Source organism: Vidua macroura, chromosome 25 (genome assembly GCF_024509145.1).
Source record: "Vidua macroura isolate BioBank_ID:100142 chromosome 25, ASM2450914v1, whole genome shotgun sequence".
Lineage (NCBI taxonomy): Eukaryota > Metazoa > Chordata > Aves > Passeriformes > Viduidae > Vidua > Vidua macroura.
In genome coordinates this window covers 7029638-7035637 of record NC_071595.1, presented here as the reverse complement: position 1 = coordinate 7035637, position 6000 = coordinate 7029638, and the positions used below count along the sequence as shown (strand labels likewise).

The 6000-nt window shown below is 50.1% G+C and overlaps 1 long non-coding RNA gene across 1 annotated transcript; it reads right to left on the bottom strand.

The window, feature by feature from the left end:
• Positions 1-1095: 1095 nt before the first annotated feature.
• LOC128819041 (uncharacterized) lies at positions 1096-2573 on the bottom strand. The gene is made up of 2 exons (XR_008440626.1): positions 2445-2573; positions 1096-1331 (listed from the first exon to the last, which is right to left on the bottom strand). It is a non-coding gene; the product is annotated as an uncharacterized LOC128819041 (long non-coding RNA).
• Positions 2574-6000: the final 3427 nt, after the last annotated feature.

Below are 6000 nucleotides of genomic sequence, written 5' to 3'. Positions count from 1 at the left end.
AATGTTAAAATAGAAACTCTGCGATGTAAGATACTTTATAACTAGCTCAAGAAAGAGATGAGATAATCAAGAAACTTTGCACAGAGTTAACAGTTACAGGGCACACAAAGAGTTACCACCTCCTTATTGGAAAAGACAAACATTCTTCCACCTTCTCTCTGTCTTTATGGAACCACCAGGATTAAGGGGAAGAAGTTGACAAAAACCAGAAAAGTTCTTAACTTGCAAGGAATTTATGCATCGTGTATGGGATGTATGAATATGCAACAGGATGTTGCTTTTAAGGTGATTCCTTTGTTCACAAGGCATGCTTGTCGTGGCTTAGTGTCCGAGAGCATCCGGATATCCGTAATTCTTTGCTTTTTATTGTCTTGTAATTGTCCTAAGTCTAAATTTTTGTTACTCTAATTGTATTACTATTTTGATAACCATTTTATTATTATTAAACTTTTAAAATTATAAAAACCAAGCGATTGGCGTTTTTCACAAGGGGAGCATCCCCAGCAGTGTGGGATGGAGGGCAGAAGGGCTGGCTGAGCAGAGAACATCCCCAGCAGTGTGGGGTGGAGGGCAGAAGGGCTGGCTGAGCAGAGAACATCCCAGCAGTGTGGGATGGAGGGCAGAAGGGCTGGCTGAGCAGAGAACATCCCAGCAGTGTGGGATGGAGGGCAGGCTCAGCCCAGGCTGCACCAGCAGCTCTGTGGCAGCACAAGGCAGTGATTTCCTCCATGTGTGAGCTCCCAGCTCAGCTCTGCCTGCTGCTCCTCCCCGCACTGTTCCCATCACAGCCCTTTGTCTGCCTGTCACGCTGGCCATTTCTGAGGCAGGGAAATGGCTTTGCCTTCTGGCAGGCATTTAATTTATTCTTTCATTCGATTGGAGTTTTAAACACATCGAACATGAGAACTTCTGAAACTTCATGGGGCCTGACTGCTCACAGCTCACATTAAACATTTGTTATATGTGTATATGATAATTCGTGCAAATACAATTGTCGTATATTTTATATAATGTGTTGTTAAGATATACTCTTATAAGAAGTTTTTAAAACGCACAAGCCAGTGGCGGGAGATTGCAACACAATGTCCAAACCACCTGGACAAAGGAGGGAGAACCTCATTTACAATCAAATGAACGTGGCCAGCCTGGAGATGGGTTGTTCCTCAAGGTGATCCGAGGAACGCGATTGAGATAGCCGGAGCCATCGGGGAGATACATCTCAATGCTGAATTCCATGGCCTCTTCTGTGGGAAGGAGAAGTTCCTTCTGTCCTGCAGTCTTTGTTAAATGGAGTCACTGGAGCTCTGAATTCCTGAAGCACCTGAAGGATCCTAAAGGATCAGGATGGGCTCTGGGCAGTCTGGGTCACATCACCCAGCTCTTCCCTGGCAGAGCTGGGTACAGAATAGGATCATCCCTGAGCAGCTTCCATGCCCCTCTCCTCCTCCTCCTCATCCCTGTTTGTTCTGCTTTTACAGTCCCGTGGGGCTCCCTGCTGTCCCCCAGAGCTGCCCCCAGAGCTGTCCCTCCCTGTCACTGGTCACCCGTCCCTTCACCAAACTCAGGCAGGTGATGTCACAAAGTCCTGGGCTCATGGAATGGTTTGGAAGGGATTGGAAGCCTCACCTTGTTCCAACCCCTGCCCTGGGAATGGAGGAGAGTCAGGGAGTTGTGCAGGGCCAGAAGGGCCCCCCTGATCCCCCTTTTCTCCAGGCTGAGCCCCTTTCCCAGCCCCCTCAGCCGCTCCTGGGGCCCCAGCCCCTTCCCTGGCCACGCTCCAGCCCCTCCATGTCCTTCCTGTGAGCTGGACACATCCCCAGCACCACTCAGGACTTGCGGAGCCGTTCCTGAGCAGTTCCTTGGAGTCCCTGATGGCCACGAGCAGCCAAACCTCCTCCTCAGTGCCTCCCAGTTAATGCAGTGTCAGCTGCTGGGCCACCCCGGTGTCCCTGGGCCACCCCCAGCCTGTAGGCAGGGCTGGGACATTTCCCCTTTTTGGAGCAGGTGGGACACGGATCCTGCCCCATCTCATCTGCTGTGGTGTGGTTTTTGCTTTAAGTTTGTGTTTGCCCACTATTCTCCTCCCTAATCTCCTCCCCTCCCGAGTTACCAATCTCCCCAAGGCCTTCCCTAACTTCTCCCCTCCCAAGTTGTCAATCCTCCCTATCCCCACCCCTTTTTCCAGAGTGTTCCTTGTCCATCTTGTAGTATTCGACACCCCATTTGTTGCTTTGCATTATCCCCCTCCCCTGCTCTCCCTGATAGGTTTATAGAACGTTAGTCCTGCCCTAGATTCCTCCCCTGCCATGCCCTCATTGCTTGGTTGCCCTATACCACTCCCCCTATAAAAACCTCTGCAGAGGCCCTGGGCTTTTTCTTGAGGTCCCAGGTCATGGACCTAACAAATCCATCCAGTTTTACCCCGTGTCCCGTGTCGTTGTTACCTGTTACTGCGCCGGGCCAAGCAATAACTGGGAATAGCAGAGCTCAGGGGGGGAAAGTTGTGTCCCTGCTGTCTCCAAGCAATAACTGGGAATATTAGAGCTCCGGGGGGAACGTCGCGCCCCTGCTGTCGCCAAATGGTAACTGGGAGTAGCAGAGTTCACAGGGGGAAAGTTGTGCCCCTGCTGTCACCAAGTGATAACTGGGAATAGCCGAGCTCTCGGGGGGAATGTCGTGTCCCTGCTTTCGCAAACAATAACTGGGAATAGCCGAGCTCACAGGGGAAGGTCGTGTCCCTGCTGTTGCAAACAATAACTGGGAATAGCCGAGCTCACGGGGGGAAAGTTGTGCCCCTGCTGTCTCCAAGTGATAACTGGGAATAGCCGAGCTCATAGGGGAATGTCGTGTCCCTGCTTTCGCAAGCAATAACTGGGAATAGCCGAGCTCATGGGGGGAAGGTCACGCCCCTGCTGTCGCCAAGCGATAACTGGGAATAGCAGAGCTCACAGGGGGAAAGTTGTGTCCCTGCTGTCACCAAGTGATAACTGGGAATAGCCGAGCTCACAGGGGAAGGTCGTGTCCCTGTTGTCACCAAGCAATAACTGGGAATAGCCGAGCTCACGGGGGGAAAGTTGTGCCCCTGCTGTCGCTGCCCAGCACGCCACGACAGCGCACTGCGACACCCATCTCTGCAGCAGCCCCTTTCCTGCTCTCCCAAACCCTGCTGGGTGTGGGCGCAGGAAAACTCCGGCCTGGGAGGGCGTTCTGCTCCTCTGGGACAGCACAAACTCTTACACTGTGGTTTTTTATGGAGCTGTCCTACCTTGGGAAGGAACTCAGTTACCGAGGTAGGAAGTGTGAAAATCTCATTTTAGGGAGCTGCAGCGTCAGACTCTGACGTGTCCCATTGTGTGACCATTTGATGTAATTGATGCTCCATTTCTGGGAGCCACACGGTCTGGAAGCTTCTGCTTTCACAGATAAATAAATAAATAAACCCCAGCCAGTTTTCTGGATCTTTGGGAAGAAAAACTGGAAGGCTGACCTGGAAGCATTCATTTATGGTTGTTGTCAAGGTGACAGAGTTTATCAGACTAGCAGAAACCCAAGTATTTAAAATGTAGTTTTAAATTCTCAATGTAGTAGGGTAAGGTAAGCACCGATTCTGTCAAACACTAGTTACCTTTCGTTAGTATGGAATTGAATTCATTCTTAGAAGAGAAAATATACAAATATTGCTCTGTCATGTAATAACTAACAGATTTCCCTTAAAGACAAAAATAGACAAATGTTTGGTAATTTAGCAAAGTCTATTTACAACATTGTCTTTAAACTTGAGCTGTCTGGTAACTCATATTCAAGATTCCTGGTCCCTTAAAAAAGAACGCCACCCTTGATTACAGTAGAGAGAACAAAAAGGATGAAATGCAAATATTTGTTTGTGTTCCCTGATTTTTAGCCTCGTCTTAATTTTTTCAGCAAGGCCTGGCTTAGGAATTTTGAGTGCTTGTGACTAAAATTTCTGCTCTGTTCCATTCTAGAGGCTCAGGAAAGCCTCACAGTGAGCACAAAAAAATGCAACTTTTCCTTTAAAACAGCCTCTTGTTGTTGGAGTGATAAAACCCTGTCAGTGATATAGTTATACATATATCTAAATAAGCAGCTGGTCAGCTGTACTTAAAATATTCAAAGTAATTCTCCACTTAGCACTTCTATCTTGAAGTTATAAAGCAAGGTTGGCTGGCTGCTGACATTATTGAATTTCAAATAAAGAGACTCTGGAAGGCTGCTGCGGTGTTTTTTTTTTTTTTTTTTCCTGCATTCTCTTAAAAATGCCTTGACAAATTAAACCAAGTTGTCTTCAGGCTCTCAGCTCAACCCAGCAGAGACAAATCTGAGCAGCTCCTGCTGATGGGGTTACAAATAACACCGAGGTTCCTGGTTCTAGCTCAAACTTTGCACTCACCCAGGCAGCTCAAGGAAACCAACATCAGATCCATGAATATTTGATTTTTAAAGTAAGTATAGATACAAGAAGAGGAGAGCGAAATTAATAACTGACTGATATTTGTAATGAAATTGATGGATATCAAGTGTTCCCCCCTGGGGAAGGAAAGACTTTCATGTTGGTCATGTCATGGAGTCAGAGAATTGAGGAATAATTTGTGTGGGAAGGGATTTGAAAACTCATCCCATCCCACCCCTGCCATGGCAGGGACACCTCCCACTGCCCCAGGTGCTCCCAGCCCCAGTGTCCAGCCTGGCCTTGGGCACTGCCAGGGATCCAGGGGCAGCCCCAGCTGCTCTGGCAATTCCAGCCCAGCCCTTCCCCACCCTCCCAAGGAAGGGTTTATCCCAAAATCCCATCCAACCCTGCCCTACTTCAGCCCAGCCCCCAAGGGGTGGAAGCAGAGACTCTCCATGTGTCCCAGTGTCCCCATCCCTGCTGGGGACGGTGCTGGGAGCAGGGCAGGGACAGATGGAGCTTTGTCCTGGCCATGGCTCAGCTTCCAGCAGCCCTCGGTGGCTGCTTGGGGTTGGAGGTTTCAGAGCGCTCGTGTTGTGTCAACGTTGGTCATAAAGTTCTCCAGGCCTTTTATCCATCTCCCTGCAAGCTCTGGCTGCGGCTGATAACGGATTCCAGAGCCTGGCTCTGCACCCAGGGAGCACAAACAGCTTTTTATGAGTTTTACATTTCCCAGCCGTTAATTTCACGAGGCTGTGGCATGGAGTAGAACACCAGGAGGCCTCGGGTTTTGTCAGGCTCATCACAGCCATAAACTCCTCTAACAAGTCCATTGTGCATCTCTTACCTCATTTGCCTGCTCCCCTGGGGGTCCCTCCCTGCCTATTCCTTGTCCCCTAAAGGAGGAGAGGATTGAGAATTCCTCTTTCCGCCGAGGTGCTGGATCGCAATCCTCAGTGTAACAAACCTCTTATTTTCACTCTTCTTTCAGTTTAAACCCATTGCCCTTTGCCCCTTTGCAACAGGCCATGCAAAAAACTTCCCTGGAGCCCCTTCAGGCCCTGCAGGGGCTCTGAGCTCTCCCTGGAGCCTTCTCCTCTCCAGGGCAGCACCCCCAGCTCTCCCAGCCTGGCTCCAGCCCTGGAGCAGCTCCGTGGATTCCTCTGGGCTCTCTCCAGCAGCTCCAGGTCCTCCTGATGTTGTGGGCTCAGGACTGGGGCAGCTCTGCAGGGGGGTCCCACCTGAATGGGGCAGAATCCCCATTATCCCATTATTGAAACTTGCAGGGTCCTTGGGACAGTCACCTGCCGGGTGACAGATGGAGCCAAGGCCAGGGCCCCCAGGAGCTGCAGGGAGCAGACTTTGTGAGCAAAGTCCATTCGCTGGCTGGGGATCCCACACATCCAAACTGACCATTTCTGCCTGGTTTTGTCCTTCCTTTCCCATCTGTTTTTGTTTCAGTAACAGCAGGGTTGGCTCCCGGCCGCTGCCTCCTGCCTTTCCCAGCCTCTTATCCCAGCAGCTCTGCAAGAGGCTTCAGGACAAGCAGCCCCTGACATTTTTGACTGATTTGCTCATCACCAAAAGCAAAT